The following is a 17,451-nucleotide window of genomic DNA, read 5'->3' as shown; positions in this document are numbered from 1 at the left end:
CTCACCGACCCCTGGCACACTCCAGACCAAACTTCAACAGTCGTGTCCACTTCGGTTGTAGGTTTAAATGCAGCAATCTCTGCAGCTTTCAGCGACAAAGTTACAGCATTGATTCCCAAACGGGACAGTGGCGATTTCTCCATTCCTGGTGGATGGATCAGGCAGGTTCCGCAGTAGCAGGCTTCAGGGCACAGAGGGGCATAGCTGCAATGAGTTTGCAAAGTTTGTCACCACAGCTGGGCGACACGGTAACCGGGTGTTCTCCGGTTCAAGCGCTCTCTCTTTACTCCAGACCTGGGAACGCCAAGTGTATGACGTTCGGTGTGAGAGTGTTGTGAACACGGCGCTTGCGATGTACCAAGTTTCAAGGGCCTCCTCGAAACGGTGGCGGTATCAGAGCAAAGGTACTGTGCAAGCCGGTCAGCCCACTGGTTGGTCCAGGGACACTTCCTGAGAAGGCTTACTTGCAGGGTTTGTTGAAGGTGCCAAGAAAAGTTGGTCCCACTATTCCAATGGGTCGACGCGTCTTCGCAGACCTTCTAGGAAGACCAGGTTCAGAGGGGTCCAGCGGGTCGACAGCGGGCTCAGGGTGCCAAACCTTCCAGCGGGTCACCAGCGGTTCCTCGACTAGGCTTCTTAGTTTCAGGGTACTTGGATCCTATCCTTCGTTCAGTGAGAACTCCAGAGATCAACATGGTATGGGTGGAGACTTCTCTTATCCAAAATCTCCTTTGCACCAAAATGAAGAGGACACAATGGGAGATCTGCCCACATACAGGCATACCATATGTGGACCAATTATGGACCACGGTGGTCCCAGGCATTCACAGCACACCAGACTCTCTGGCACCCAGGACGTGAATTGGAACCAGACAGTCCAGCCACATCCTGGAAGCACACAAACAAGGGATGCAGAAGCCCGCGAAAGCTTGGCGTTTCACAGGAGAATGCATGCCCAAATAAGGACTGACCCGGTTTGGCTCAACCTGGCAAAGGTGAAGGGGCAAGATGGCCAAAGGACAGGACAAAGAACCTCAGGCATGGCCATTTTGGAGCCAGGCCAACTATTTGTGCCAAACGCAGTAACGGCGGTTTACCTGGCAGCAAAGGGTTAAAAATACATGAAAAGATAAGCTGCCACCAGCTCCGTCCAAGGCACATATGCACTTCTCCTAAAAAATCCTTCAAGAGTATCTAGGGCCTTTAGAAATGACAAGAAGACCCAAGTGCACTGTACTGTAAGGTACATTGTGCACTTGCAACATGTTGCAGAAATGTTGCAACATTGACAAGGACTAAGGGAAACAAAGTCTCCCAGTACTGACTGTCTTTAAGGGCATGTCAGTTTCCCCATAACAAAGTGAGCGAAAAGCCCAGGGGAGTACAGCAGAAGGCTGTGCTCCTCTGGTAAAGTCAGAGTACTGTGTTTAAACAAAGCAGAAATTCGGGGGGTACACAACTGGAGGGAAAATCACACATGAAATGGAAATCTTTCCTAACAGGGGATACAATAGGTAGAGATAGAGGAGAGGAAGGACCCAAGTTAGACCTGGGAGGGTCGATCAGAGAGGAAAGAAGTCAGCCACACCAAGGCCTGACCGGTGATACCCAGATTATCACGGAGACGGCTGAGCAGGATGGCATGGTTGACCGTGTCAAAGGCAGAAGAGAGATCAAGTAAGATGAAGGCACAGGGGTTGTTGGAATCAAGGTTGGAGAACAGGCGCAGGTCTTCACGGATTGTTCAGGAGAGCAGTTTCCATGCTTCTGGCAGCTCTGAAGCCAGACTGGTGGTCATGAAGACAACCAAAGGATTCAGTGTGGAGATTAAGCTGGGAGATGGCCAGTTTATCTAGGAGTTTGCCCAGGAAGTGAGTGATGGAGATTGGGCAATATTTATTATTTTTCTTTAAATAATGTTATTGATTTTTAACAAACAAAACATAACCATCACGCCTGACATATTCGGTTTTAAGCTTCTTCAGTGTACATTTGCATGTATTTATTACTGTCTTCCGCCCTACCCCCCATTCCAACTCGAGCCTCCACCTCGGTTCATCAGCTTGCACTCCTTCTGGGGTTAATCCCCTTCATCGTTCTCGGACGTGTCATGTTCACTAAAATTGGCATGGGAGGATCTCGACAATGTGGCTACCAGTTGTCTCCATGCTATCAGAGGTCCCACTTTGCCATCCTCCCCTCTGCTGGCTGTTTCGTACCATACTACTGTCTCAGCTTCTGCCCATTTCAGGAGGTCATTCCACCATACTTCTAATCTGGGTCTGTGGGCTGCTTTCCAGCTCATGGCTATTCTCCTTTTGGCCGGGATATAGCCAGGTCCTTGAGTTTAGATACATGTTTTAAGTTGCGTGGTCTGGTAAAACCCCCTATCATGCATGCTCATATAGATTCCACATCTAGCGTGATCCCCTTTTCCAATAGTCGAAGCTTAACTTCCTCCCAGAAGTTTCCCACCTCCGGGCATGCCCAGAACATATGGATCATCCCGGCATCCACCTCCCCGCACTTGGGACATTTTTGTTCTTCTTTACTTCCAAATCTGGCAACCTTTTTGGGGGTCATGTATGCCCTATGAGTGACGTACAGCTGTATCTGCTGCAGCCTGGCATTCCTAGACACCTTTTTGTGGTATCTCTGAGCTCTTTCCCACTTCCCGTCTAGCATAGGTTCATCCGCCTCCTCCTCCCAATCACGTCTCAGTTGGAGCAGCTCCTTACCCACTCTTGACATAACCAGTTCATAAATCCGGGATGTTTCATGCCCTCCCTCTGAGATATCATACATCGTTTCTATGGCAGTATCAGGTTGTTCTGCTAACGTTATTTCGGACCACGTTTCTTTCACCCGTCTGATTATTCTAATATATGTGATATATTGCCCCACATGTACCCCTTTCTCGTCTACTATCGTTTGGAAGTCCAATGCCTTCCCTTCTTGCAATATATCTCCCAGGGTTGCTAGGCTACTGGTTCCAATTGTTTGCGGATCACTTTCCGCAGTTGCTCATCCACCGCGCGTAGCGCCACGAGTGGTGCCTGCGGAGAGCTTGGGGTCGGGTTTTCCATTACTTGGCATGCTTTGTGCCATGTCTTCCACCCCAGTTCCAGCAGTCTCGATCGCCCCTGCATCCCTGGTTTGGGTAGCCATATCATTTCTTTTAGGAAATAGGGGCCACATTCACCCTTCAGCAATCTAGATTCTGCTGTCTCATCTTCCGACAGCCACCTAGCAACATATTGTAGCTGCGCTGCCAGGTGGTATATTTCAGTTCGGCAGGTTTATGCCCTCTCTGTCATATGTGTTCTGTAACTTCCATAGGGGCACTCTGTTTCTAGAATTGTGCCACAAAAAACCTCTGCATAAACTCTTGAGTTTGCTAAAAAAACGTCTGGGCAGCATGTATGGGATGTTTACGAAGAAGTGTAGTAGCCTGGGTAGGACCACCATCTTCAGCAAAGCCGCCCTTCCCACCATGGCCAGGGGGGTTTTGTCCAGAACCCCATGCTCTTATTGATTCCTTCCACTGCTCTCTCTGTATTATATTTATGCTCATCTTCAATCATGTTGTATATGTTTATCCCCAGGTATCTGAATGTCGTGGTCCCTCAGGCTATCTGCAAAATAGGCAAGTTCTCTCGTGGGACTCCCATGTACCTTCCCAATGGGGAACATTCACGATTTTTGGGGGTTCACTGCTATGCCCGACAGAGTCGCGTAGCCCTCCATCACCTCCAAGATGTATTGTAAGTTTTCCTCTGGGTAACGCAGGTACAGCAGCACGTTGTCCGCATACAATGATATCAAGTGCGGTCCCCCCTTAGTGTAGACCCCTATTTCTTGGTACTGCTGTCTTAGACTGATCGCTAATGGTTCTAACGCAAGGATGTACAACATTGGAGACCATTGGCATCCCTGTCTCGTGCCTCTGCTCAGTTGCCATTTGTCTCAAATGATCGCTCCCGTTTTTACCCTAGCTGTCGGGAGCTGTACGTCATTTTCACCCACCCCAGGTACCCTGGACCCATCCCGTATTCTTTCATGATGGCCATCAGCCATGTCCACCTTACAGAGTCAAAGGCCTTTACCGCATCCAGCGAGACTATTGCTATTTCTCTTGGGTCGTCCTTCGCCTGTTCTATAATGTGGTGGAGCCTCCTGTGGTTATTGGATATACTTCTGCCTGAGACATATCCGGTTTGGTCGGGGTGTATAAGCTTGTTTATTACCCTCTTCAGTCTATTCGCCAGTTCGGCAGTAAGTATTTGACTATCCTGGTTTAGCATGGGAAGGGGTCTGTACGACCCACAGTCTGTGCTTGGCTTGTCAGGTTTGAGAAGTGGTATTATCATTGCCTCCTTCAGGGATTCAGGCAGTCTCCCTTTCTCGAAGGCCTTGTTTAGCATTGCCAGTAACACGGGGAGCACTTCTTGTCTATACATTTTATAGAATTCACTGGGGAGCCCATCTGTCCCAGGGGCTTTGCTCGTGTGCAGGTGTATTACCACTGTCTCTAGTTCCTCTATTGTGATCAGAGCATCAGGTTTTCTCTGTCTTCCTCATTCAATTTAGGTAATCCTATGTTTTCTAGCGTCTCCTGAGTTTCCTGCTCTGCGGACTCCCCTGCATCTTCATAGAGGCGCTTATAAAATCTAAGGAATCCCTCCTTCACACTCTCCTGGGTGTTCCAGACTTGGCCCGCTTCTCCCGTTATTGCCCTAATCGCTGGCCTTGGCGTCTCGTTCTTGTATAGCCATGCTAGCAGCCTCCCCGGTTTGTCTCCCCCGGCATGTTGTCTTTCAATGTATTTTTTGTAATTCAGGTTGCATAGCCTCTCCCAGAGCCCACTACAAGCCTGTTGTAATAGGATCACCTGTTCGGCATCTGCCAGTGAGGTGCCCCCTCTTTTCATATTTGCTTCTAGCTTCTTTTCTGTCTCCTGTAGCTCGTGCTCTATACCCCCTTGGAGCCCTCTAGATTTGGATATAGCCGCCCAGCTCACTATCACTTTAAAGGCCTCCCACAGGGTTCCCTCTCACTCCACACTTCCTGTGTTATTCTCAAAGTACCCGATTTTCTCCTCCCTTAAGTTCTCTCGGAATGCGGTATCCTTCAGAGCCTCTGCTCTAAGCTTCCATGTGGGGATCCTGGCTCTAAGGGGCTGATGTCGCCACTCCAGGACCATAGGGGAGTGATCTGATAATATTCTCGCCTTATACACTGTGCCCGTCATTTCTCCAGCAAGTTCCGGAGTGGCGAATATGTAATCCAGTCTCGTGTACAGGCCGTGTGGGGCGGCATAATGTGAGTAATGCTGATCATTCTGGTGTTGCTGCCTCCATATATCTAGAGTTTGGACAATAGTGCACACCTATGCGTCAAGGGAATTTTTAAGTGATGTGGAGTATAACACTTATGAATATTTTAGGTGCGGGGGAGGAACTGGGATCTTGGCACAAAATCCCTACAAGAGACAAAAAAAAAGAGATAGAAGATTCAACCTAGGAATCCTTCCATCCCCTGCACACTTTCAATTTCAAAAGTCCACTACTTTGGTTAGTAAAGCTGTATGACAATATGTTAAGTACATTCAAATGTAGATGAGTAAAGAACACAATCTTGCAAAAGGATTGTTTTTATAAACAAAGTATATAATTCAAAGAGGTTATTAGTTTACAAAAAAGAAGACAATGTAGCATCATAATTTACATAAAAAAATAGACAAAAATGCAAATAGAGTCCGTTGTATTTGGCGACGCGTTTCGAGGTAAGGCTCCTCTTCTTCAAATGGCCAACAAGGACTCTTTAAAAAGAAGAATGAAAAACACAATGATTTATAATAGTGTACTCAAAGTGATATAAAAATGATTCACTTAGTTCATACAGTTTAACATAATCTAAATACCAGTACATTCTGGCAATTTCACCTTCTGATAATGGTAACTCATCTAATGAATTAAAGGTATTTAGCTGAATCAAGGTAAAAGTCATCAATCCAACGTCAAATTCAGGGTAAATGGTGGAATTTCATGTGTATCAATCGTCCCATGTTACTGTTGGATCAGTGCATGGGCAGGTTTGGAGGCTAGTATGCTAATATGGAAGAAGTCAATAAATAGTTAATCGACGGAAAAAGTTACAGACGAACGATTCTAATCGTGTCTACTGTCCGGCGAGTCCCAAATTAATAATCTAAAGTCTACCTTGTAAAAGTAAAAGTGTAGGACAGAAAAAATACCATATTTACCATAGGAGGTTTATAATAGAAGTCACGGTCTGTGCCTCCATAAAATAGAATGTCTAAATAAGACAGTTAGCTCCAGGAAAAAGGATAACAGAATCCAAAAACAGTCTTGGAAATGAATCGATACATCAACTCCAAGCTGAAGAAGTAAGAATGAGCCAGTTAGGAAAATCAATTAACGGATAATAAAAATAGCTTGATGCATAATTCTGTGCTAGAAACCAACCTAAACAATATCAGAAGAAAAGTGTGGAGCGTCCAGGCGGGGAGCAGTGAAGACTTTAAGATGGGGGGGATCAAAATCAGCATAAGTAGTCGATAAATCACCATAGATTTAAGAAATCAATGCCATCTGGGGGAAAAATGAAATAACAAATCACTGATCAGCAATAGAGCCTCAAGAAATGATAGTAAAAAATAGCTGGAAGGTGCAAACATACCCAAATTGCAAGCGCATAGTGCGCTCCGTGAAGCTGAAAAAGGCGACATCCCAAGTGTAACATTAACTGTGGCTGTAACTGACGTGATGTAACCGTAGGTCCATGTCTATAGACCTAAAGAGAATATGTAGACGATAAGTGGGCGCCTAATAGTTTGTACAGGATCCCAAAGAGGATTCATCAAATTGTTCGCAAATTCGTACCTTCGGATAGGAAGAGCGTCGACCAGGGTCTCTATGTTATCTGGCCACGTCCGCGCTGGTTGCCATGGAGACGGCCAGCGCCATTTTCAAAACAATATATAGTAGTGGGGTACTAAAAATAAAAGAGGGACTGATGTCGGTGCATGATTTCGGCCATGTTGGAAGTTTAGATGTAGAGATTGTGTAAGATTGTACGGATAGCAGAAGGCTAGAACGTGCGACCGCATTGCAAATAAGGCCAAAAGGAAAATAAAAGTTTCAAAAAATCCTCTGGGAAGATGAATAAAAACCAAAGGAATAATGTCAAGAACAATTGTGTCTGTGAAGTATGAAATAGTTGAATGGAGAGTAAATGACTCTCTAATCAAGTTGCTCAGTGATGGGTAAAAAAGTGTGTGTATTCCGTCAAAGTCCAAACTAGCAGGTTTGTTTAGATTTGATTCAGTGCTATACCTAAAAATTCATACACAATCAGTGAGCCATTATTTACAAAGTTAGAAGCAATGTTTTCAACATAAAGAAACAAATTGTTTTGGAAAGTATTCATCAACATTCAATTAGAGCTTTCATCACGTGATATACATAATGGAAAAAAACATATTCATGAGTGAGTAAGTTAACCGTCAATAGGTTACATACTATTAACAATATTCAGAGCAGAGGAAAAAGATATGAGACAGATAATTCACTTGGACTGCATACAATTCTAAAAAGTTCTTAGTTCCGCTATTAATTAAAGAGAGAACAATAGAAATGTGTGAACTGCTAGTCTTGTCTGAGGTTCACCATTAGGTATGATCCAATTGGCCCTTTACATTGTTAAAATCTCTTTTGGCAAATGACCAGATTTACAAGTAACAATTTAGCAAGAAATCTTCATTTAGACCCCATGGGTGTAGAGAGTCCATTGTGTCGATCCAATAAGCTTCCCTTTGTAATAGTAAAGCTTGTAGGTCACCACCTCTTGGAGGGTGCTTGACAACTTCAAGGATCTGGAACTTCAATTGTGCAACTGAATGTTTTTGTGAATTGAAATGTCGGGCCACTGGTGAATGCTGATTGTTACACCTTATATTAGACTTGTGTTCAGTTAATCTTAATTTGACTTGTCTTTTAGTTTGTCCGACATACACTTTGCCAAAAGGGCATTTTATAAGGTAAATTACACCTGAGGACATACAAGTTGAATAATCTCTCTGTTTGATTTTTCTGCCCATCCTTGGGTGAGTTACAGCGTTCCCTTTAATTACATTGTTACAATGTGTACATGCTAGACATGGGAAAGTTCCCAATTTTCTGGAGGATAGGAATTGTTGTTTATCTGTTGGAATCCTTTCTGCTTTAACCAGTTCATCCCTAATGCTCTTTCCCCTTTTAAAACACATCATAGGAGTTGTAGTGAAAAGTTTTAACAGAGTTGGATCATTATGCAAAATATTCCAATGTTTCTTGATACTTTTGGAAATTTGGAAACTTTGTCTAGAGAACTTAGATATAAAGAGCAGCGATGTTTCTTTGGACTTAACTTTGTTTTAAGTAAATCAGTGTGTGTTATCTCCGTGCTCTGTTTTTAGCTTCTTCTAAGATCTCAGGGGTATACCCTCTCTTCTGAAATTTACTCACCAGGTCTGCACATTCCGTATCAAGTTCTTGTGGGTCAGAAGTCATTCTTTTAAGTCTTAGAATCTGACTATAGGGTAGACTCTGTAGCATTGCTCTCGGATGGAAGCTTGAGTAGTGCAGTAAGTTGTTAGCATCAGTTGGTTTGTGGTAAACCGATGTATTAATTCTGTTATCAATGATTTTAAGAGTAACATCTAAGAAGTGTAATGCAGGGTCACCAATTTCTATGGTGAACTTAATATGTGGGTGTATCAAGTTCAAGTATTCAAAAAACAAGCATAGGTCATCCTTTGTGCCACACCAGATACCAAAGATATCATCAATGAATCTTTTCCATGTGAGAATATATGAGGACCATACGGGGTGATCTAGAACGTGTTTGCTTTCAAATTGAAACATAAATGTGTTTGCATACACGGGGGCCATTGATGAGCCCATTGAGGGGCCTGAGGTTTGTAAATAATATTTTTCCTGAAAACTAAAGTAACTGTTATAGAGAATAAGATTTAACAACTCCAAAACAAATTGTGCATTCCCTTTCAGACTTGGACTGTTCAGCAATAACCACTCAACTGACTCTATCCCCTTATTGTGAGGAATTGACGTGTATAGACTGAATACATCAAGACTGAAAAGTTGGTCTGTGGACACGGACCTACGGTTACATCACGTTAGTTACAGGCACAGTTGATGTTACACTTGGGAAGTCACCTTTCTCAGCTTCACGGAGCGCGCTAAGCGCTTCCAATTAGGGTATGTTTGTACCTTGCAGCTATTTTTTACTATCATTTCTTGAGGCTCTATTGCCGATCAGTGATTTCTTATTTCATTTTCCCCCAGATGGCATTGATTTCTTAAATCTATGGTGATTTATCGACTGCTTATGCTGATTTTGATCCCCCATCTTAAAGTCTTCACGGCTCCCCGCCTGGACGTTCCACACCTTTCTTCTGATGTTGTTTAGCTTGGTTTCTAGCACAGAATTATGCATCAACCTATTTTTATTATCCGTTAATTGATTTTCCTAACTGCCACATTCTTACTTCTTTAGCTTGGAGTTGATGTATGGATTCATTTCCGAGACTATTTTTGGATTCTGTTATCCTTTTTCCTGGAGCTAACTGTCTGATTTAGACATTCTACTTTATGAAGGCACAGACCGTGACTTCTTTTATGCACCTCCTATGGTAAATATGGTATTTTTTCTGTCCTACACTTTTACTTTTACAAGGTAGACTTTAGATTATTAATTTGGGACTCGTCTGGCTGCAGACACGATTAGAATCTTTTGCCTGTAACTTTTTCCGTCGATTAACTATTTATTGACTTCTTCCATATTAGCATACTAGCCTCCAAACCTGCCCATGCACTGATCCAACAGTAACGTGGGACGATTGATACACATAAAATTCCACCATTTAACCTGAATTTGATGTTGGATTGATGACTTTTACCTTGATTCAGCTAAATACCTTTAATTCATTAGATGAGTTACCATTATAAGAAGGTGAAATTGCCAGAATGTACTGGTATTTAGATTATGTTAAACTGTATGAACTAAGTGAATCATTTTTATGTCATTTTGAGTACACTATTATACATCATTGTGTTTTTCATTCTTCTTTTTAAAGAGTCCATGTTGGCCATTTGAAGAAGGGGAACCTTACCTCGAAAGCGTCGCCGAATACAACAGACTCTATGTGCATTTTTGTCTATTTTTTTATGTAAATTATGATGCTACATTGTCTTCTTTTTTGTAAACTAATAACCTCTTTGAATTATGTACTTTGTTTATAAAAACAATCCTTTTGCAAGATTGTGTTCTTTACTCATCTACATTTAAATGTACTTAACATATTGTCATACAGCTTTACTAACCAAAGTAGTGGACTTTTGTCCAAACATTTGAAAGTGTGCAGGGGACGGGAGGATTCCTAGGTTGAATCTTCTTTCTCTTTTTTTGCCTCCATATATCTTCCAGCCCGAAGTCTCTCAGCAGAGCCTGTAGCATTTTCACTGCGGGAGTGGGCTTGTCCAGTTTGGTATCTGACCTGTCCATTTTGGGGTTCAGCGGGTAATTGAAGTCCCCACCCCATAGAACCGCACTTCCATGTGGGGGCCGATTATGCTATGTAGTGTCTTAAAGTAGGCCGCTGTGTCTTGGTTAGGGGCATAGGTATTTATAATACACAGCTTTCTGTTCTGTAACAGCCCTCAGATCACTACCATCCTCCCGTCCGGTTCCTCCATGGCCTGTAGCAACTGGAAGTGCACCTGTGGCGCCACCCAAATTATTAGCCCTCTAGCGTATGCCGAGTACGTTGCTCCTCTGCACTTTTTCTTTACCACCTCTTGTTTCTCTTCAGTGAGGTGGGTTTCTTGCAATAGTGCTATATCCACTTTTTGCTTTCTCAGGTACATCATCACCTTGTTTCTCTTCAGGTAGCTGTTGAGGCCCCTGACATTCCAGGTTACTATTCTAAGGTCTCCCATTGTCATACATATCCTGTCCCTTCTCCCTCCCTCCTTGTCCTTCCCTCCACAGTTTGGCGTGGTTGTGTGCTCGTTCCCTATCTAATTTCAACATAGAACCCCCAACTACCCCCCACCCACCAGTCTTCCCAACTAAATACACTGCACACCTCCCAACTTCCCTCACTCCCCTCACCCGTCCCGTACCCAACTGTTGCCCAGCTCCATCCCTGGATCTCAGGTTATCCCGCATTTGGTCCTTTCTCGGTGTTGCCAATTTTAGGAGGAAGCCAGCAGGAGGCTGCCAATCTATTGGCCGCCTAAGTAAGCTATCTGTGTGGGTGTAAGAGCAAGTGTATCAAGGTTCCTGCACTTTGTAATTTGCGCCATACTCGGTCATATCCTTTTATTTAACCCACCTTTAGTCTATCACAGCTGGCCTCGCCCTAGCTTATATTCAATTCCCAATGTTTGATTTTACAGCACCTCGGTTTCTGCAGTCGCCGTCTTACTTATTTGGTTAATCTTCTTTCTAGTTGTCTGTTTCCGACAGGCATTTCTGGGCGTCCAGCCACTCCATTGCGTCCTCCGGGGTATCAAAGAATAGAGCTCTGCTCCTGTGATACACCTTCAGTTTTGCCGGATACATCAACATATATTTGTATCCCGCCTCTCGTAATCTTTTCTTCACTGACCCATAGTTCATTCGTCGTCCCTGCACCAGGAGTGTGTAGTCCGGGTACGCTGTAATATTCGCAGAAGCCCTCTGTATCGTACCACCTTTCCAGAAGTGTTCTAGGATCTTCTTCCTATCTCGATAATTCAAGATTTTGGCTATTATTGGTCTTGGGGGGGGGGGGGCTCCTGGCGGTGGCTTCCTTTTTAAAGCTCTGTGCGCTCTTTCCACCGCAAATCCTTGGGTGAGCACCCCTCCCCCTATTTCTTGCAGCAGCATCGTCTCCACATAGTCCATTGGATTAGGTCCCTCTGCGCCTTCTGGTAGTCCCACAATACATATGTTATTTCCGAGTGCGTCCTTCCGCTTCCTCCGCTCTATTTTCCAGGTTGCTCACTTGTTGTTTCAGGATATGGATCTCTGATGTATGGGACGCACATGCAGCAGTGTTTGGGGTCACTTCTTTTTCCAGTTCACCTGTGCGTTCTGCTAGCGCTCTCACATCTTGTCTGAGTAGATTGACTTCCTCCTGGACTGCGCCGACTCTGAGTTCCAGTGCTGCCTTAAGTTCAACCATGTCTGACTCCAGTTTAGTTTCCCACTTTAGTTTCAGGCCCGCAAACGCTTCCAGGATCTGCTGATCCTTGCGCTCCTGTGTGGCGTTCTCTCCTTGCTCCTTATCCCTTCTGCCAGCTGCGGTGTTCTTGTGTATTCCTCCAGCGTGGGTTGTTTCCCTTTTGTCTTTGTCTGCTCGCCACCTCAGAACGGTTATCTACCTCAATCCAGGTTGTCGGAAGTGTGATCCCCGGCTCTTCAGGTTTGTTGTGTGGTTAGCTGTGGTTCGTGGGGGAGACTTGGTTGGGTCCACTTGTGCTGTTTGTGTTCTCCTACGAAAGGGTTGTGCTCTCCTACGTCTCCCAACTGCTGGTGCTGCTGATGCCTTTGTAGACCATCCCTCTTTGGGCCTTGTCACCACTTCCACTCTTTGGGAATCTTGGACCTATGCCGGCCCCTTGTCTGTCACGCCAGTTCTTCGGATGCCACTGGGCCTCTTTGCTGCGCTCCCAGTTCGGGCTGTGATGTGCCTGCCTGTGCCTGGCATTCACACCCGTATGTTTGTGCTCATGAGTTCGATAGTTAGCCGGGCAGGACGGGCCGGCAGAGGGTTTCCTAAGAAGAGGGTGCACAAGGGAGTGCTTCAGGGGGGATGGGAAGACTCCAGTGGTGAAGGAGTGGTTGCAGAAGTCGGCCAGAGCAGGAGCCAGGGAGTCAATGTGGTCCTTGATGGTTTTGGGGGAACGGGGATGAACCTGTTTTGATGAGACTTTCATAGATCGGACTTGTCTAGAAACCTTGTCAGGGGAGAACAGCGGAAAGGCAGCGAAGGAGGGAGGAGAGGTGGCCAAAGAAGAGCCAGAGGAAGAGCAGGGAGTAGGGGGATAGGGGGAGAGGAAGAGAGAGAGGACAGGATGTCCTGAGTTTTAGAGATTTAATGAGAAGCCAGAGCCGTGCAGAGGGCCTGGCAGGTGACAGGAGAGGTAGAGACTTCATCAGGATTGGCCAGTTCCTTGCAGATTTTAAAGAGTTCGGCCGAGTTGTTAGATGCAGCAGAGACACGGGCTTGGATGTGAGCTCTCTTCTTGGTGCGGACAGAGAGCCAGTATTGCCTTTGGAGCAGGCGGCAGGCTAGTTTGTCGGAGGATGTACCAGAAGCACGCTATTTCCCCTCAGCCAAACTGCACTTGCGTTTGAGGGTGACATGGTCTGAGTCATACCTTGCACTTGGCTTTGGGCTTCAAGTGGATCCTCATGACAGGGGCAAGATCATCGAGAGTGCCAGATATAGCAGAGTGGAGCATAAAAAGGGCTGTGTCAGGGTGTCAACCAATGGGACAGAGGGGTGAGAAAGTGGCAGGGAAAGCCTCAACTGACACACTCTTCATGGGTCGGATAACGAAGAACGTGGGTGGCAGTGCTGGAGTTGGCTTAGCCTGGGGTGAAGAGAGGATGAGCTGGGAGGAAAGGAGAAAGTGATCATTCCAGGAGAGAGGAGTGGTGAGAGGGATAGAAAGGGGAAGGTCAGAGGAGATCAGAACATCCAGAGTGTGCCCTCCAGAGTGAGTCGTGCCAGAGGGGAGAATAGAGATTGAGAGAGAGTCGCAGAGGTCACAAAAGAGTCCAGAGGAAGGACAGGAAGCATCCAGGTGGATGTTAAAGTCTCTAAGAAGGAGGAGTTGAGTGGTCGAGACCAGGAGGGAAGCGGAAAGGTCCGCCCATTCAGAGAGGAAGGAAGAGATCTGACCAGGTGGCCGATAGATAGTAGCCACAGTAAGGGAATGGCTAGGAGAGAGAGAGAGAGCCTGCAGACGAGGCATTTGAAAGAGGAGTAGGCCTGCATAGGAATGAAAGAGGCAGGAATCCACTCGGGGAAGATCAGGGCTACACCCCCTCTGGAGCAGTCGGACCTGGGCGCAGAGAGGATCTTGTAGCCGTCAGGAAGGAGAGTGTCAAAGCTTGTGACAGAGCTGGTCGTGAACCATGTCTCGGTGAGACCAAGGACATAGAGGTCAAGTTCCTCCAGGAGGCGGCCGATGTCAGAACAGTGTTTGACAGCTGAGTGAGAGTTAAAAGTGGCAATATGGAGAAGGTTGCCGTCCTTGAAAGACTTCCGTGGAGGGGTACAAATCAGAGGTATGCCCTACAGAGGTGTAGAAGAGGAAGGAGGAGGGGGCAAGGTAGCCAAGGAGGAGACAGCAGGGGACGGCGAGGAAGCCATGAAGGGAAGAGATGGGACAGCAGGAGAAGGAAGGAAATTGATGAGCCGCAGGAAGCGTCTATCAAAGAGGAGAAGACTGGCCTGAGGACCTTGGACCAAGACGGTACCATTCAAGTAAATATTAATGATGACCTTAGAGGAGTGGAAGGAGACCAGGAGGGCCTCCCACCCGGTGCCACCATTGATGGGAGAACAAGAGAAAGGAGAAAATACAGCGATCATATTAAGAGTCAATAGGTCTGGCGAGGGAACGACAAAGAAAATGTCGGTGAAGGTTTGCCTAGAGGCGGCAGTGGTATAGGTGTCAGCGATAGGGAGGCCTGGGTTGGAGACCAGGATATCATTTTTAAACTTCTTCCTACCAGATTTAGTGAGGAGAGCAAGATAGTCAACAGAGAAGCAGTTAGAAAAGATATGCGAGACAGAGAGCACCATAGAGTAGATGGGTATAGGAGAGATGAAAGGGGCGGTAAAGTTGAGAGCCCTGTAAGGGGGGGGAGAGGCCTGGGTTTCACAATGCAATTTTAATACATTCACAATGCATTTTTAAATACCTTCACAATGCAACTTTGTTTGAACAAACCTAGGAAAAACACACCTAAGTCTGAGAATCCTGCAAAGGGGGGGGGTGAGGCCTAGGCTCAACAATGCAATTCTAAACACTTTCCCAAAGCAATTCTAAATACTTTCACAATGCAATCTCAATTACTTTCACAATGCAACTCTGTTTGAACACACCTAGAAAAACACACCCAAGTCTGAGAGTCCCATAAGGGGGGAAAAGGGCCTAGATTTTGTAATACAATTTTTAAATACTTTCACAATGCATGTCTGATAATCTGCTATGAGAAGGAGTGTCATTAATGTTTGATAGCTCTAAATCAATCCAAAGATACTCTGACACTGAACCCTGATAAAGTGAAACTCCATGTCATAAGACAGGATTGGATTGATACACAGGCTAAGAGAGCTTCGAACAAAAACTCCACTAGATTTTGCCCAGGAAGGAAGAGCTCTGAATCAATTTCTGAGATATATAGAGAAATTCCCAAGCCTCAAACATCGAGAGTTCTTTATGAGATTAAGACTAAACATCCTACCCACAGTGGAGATTCTTTCTATTAGAGGGATGACCCCTGATAAGAGCTCGAATTGTAGATTTTGTAAAATCAATGGGAAAACGGAAACTGTAAAACATTTGATAATTGGATGTGAGAATTTAGTTTCAGTAAGGCAAAGACATCTCATTAAATTCGGATTTAATCACAGATCGTTAACTATAGATGAATGGTGGAAATTACTAGTGATAGGCGAAAAATGCTGTATGATCTTGCTGGTAACAAATTTTTAATTGAGGTGTTAAGCTTGTAATGAACTATGATTGCATGATCTATGTGCATAGAGGGAAGAGTTGAGACATAAATTATTTGACATCTTATCAAACTAAGACTGACCTTTGAGCACCTTTCGTATAGGATGAAATATGTAGGTGAACTGGTCCTGTGGAATGAACATTTTCTGCATCTAAGTATCAGATTATGTTTTTAGTGATTGTTTTGGATATAAATTCATGGAAGGTTTGTAACAAACAATACTTAAGAAATAATAAAAAATATAGGTGTTGTTTGGTTATTAACCCACACATTGCCTGCTCATTGCCATGCTAAGCCCTATGGCCATTTCTGCCTCTCCCCACCCAAAACGTCTCCTCATTGGAACTCTTTGAGCTTGCGAGCTCGCTTTAATGAAGACTTTCGGTTCGTGCAGCGTACTGACGTAAGGCGCATGCTGACTGTTTTTTTTTGTTCGGGTTGGGGAGGAAGAAGGCTGGTTGGTGGTGGAGGGAGTTTGGACTTATGGAAGAGTGCAGCGGTTGCGTTGCTTGATAACCGGATGTAAACCCACTGAAAATAATTTATTTCAGTCTTATTTGATGTATAAGCACTCTACGTGTCCTTCACTGAAGCCCTGTTAAAAGCAAGCATTGGCAATGCCAAGTTTTGACTTGTGTACAAGCATTAGGCATTTGCCTGGCACTGCCATTAGATGCCCAGGTATTCACACCATTTTTCACCTGCTACCATCAATGGGCAGTTAATACTACTGCAGCTGTGCCATACTTTCCAACATTCTGTCACCAAAAAGATGTAGAATTTTTCAAGTTTGAAAATGTATTATTCCCATAACAATGACGCCACAGGAAAATACAAAACATACAAACAGCACAGCATGGAAAGATGTTGAAATGTTAAAAATGTATAATTCTGAATGCTAACACAAAATTGTCGGCAGATGCTGTGTGATGGTGTTACACTCTGCCACTTGCTTTCACTGGTGCTTCACCTAAGGGTTGTCCCGGCAAAGGTGCAGGACAGAGTCACGCAGCTGTCAGGACAGTGGATTGGTCTGAGTGCAATCAAAGTAATCACCTACCAGTCCACTGTATAGACAGACTAATTAATGTGTTGCATGCTCTGTCCTGGAGACTGCCTTAGAATCACATAAATTACTTGCCACTGTAAAAAGCAGTAGGATCTGTCACTGAAATCTGTAGGCCTGCTTCAAAAGCAGTAGCCTGCTGCCTAAATCTGTAGGGTTGGCAAGTATAATGTGCCTGGCAAGTGCATTTGCCATGCCTTAAAGCCCAAACTGTTGGCCTTGCCAATGCTTGTTTTTTCATTGTGACCTGGCAACAATGGTGCAGACCCCTTCCTTCCCTACAGTCGGGAACTTTCCGTTTCCTTTACTGTAATCGCGAATAGTGGAGGGGTGAAGAAAAAAGCAGGAACAACGTCAGAGCCATATTGAATTGCTCCAGGACCTCGTTTTCTGCAAATTATACGTGGTGGATTTCTGACCACTTGCAAATGTTTCAGTGCTCTACGGCGACACAGAGGAGCCCAAAAAAGCAGCGTTCTTAAAATATTACACTCAGGGTTAATTTGTAACTCCTGTAAATACTTACAGTAAATATTTCATTTCTTATGCGCCCCCTACTT

The 17,451-nt window shown here is 44.9% G+C and overlaps 1 long non-coding RNA gene across 1 annotated transcript in view; it reads left to right on the top strand.

The window, feature by feature from the left end:
* The window catches only part of LOC138582465 (uncharacterized), a 45,967-nt gene extending 35,676 nt beyond the window's left edge, over positions 1-10,291 (top strand). Inside the window, exon 3 of the long non-coding RNA XR_011305028.1 lies at positions 10,160-10,291. This is a non-coding gene — a long non-coding RNA (uncharacterized lncRNA). The remainder of the gene's footprint in view (positions 1-10,159) is intronic.
* The last annotated feature ends 7,160 nt before the right edge of the window (positions 10,292-17,451 follow it).

The sequence above is a fragment of the Ambystoma mexicanum genome, chromosome 3q (genome assembly GCF_040938575.1).
Source record: "Ambystoma mexicanum isolate Mex_15411 chromosome 3q, UKY_AmexF1_1, whole genome shotgun sequence".
In the NCBI taxonomy this organism is placed as follows: domain Eukaryota; kingdom Metazoa; phylum Chordata; class Amphibia; order Caudata; family Ambystomatidae; genus Ambystoma; species Ambystoma mexicanum.
This window is presented reverse-complemented; position numbering and strand designations above follow the sequence as displayed.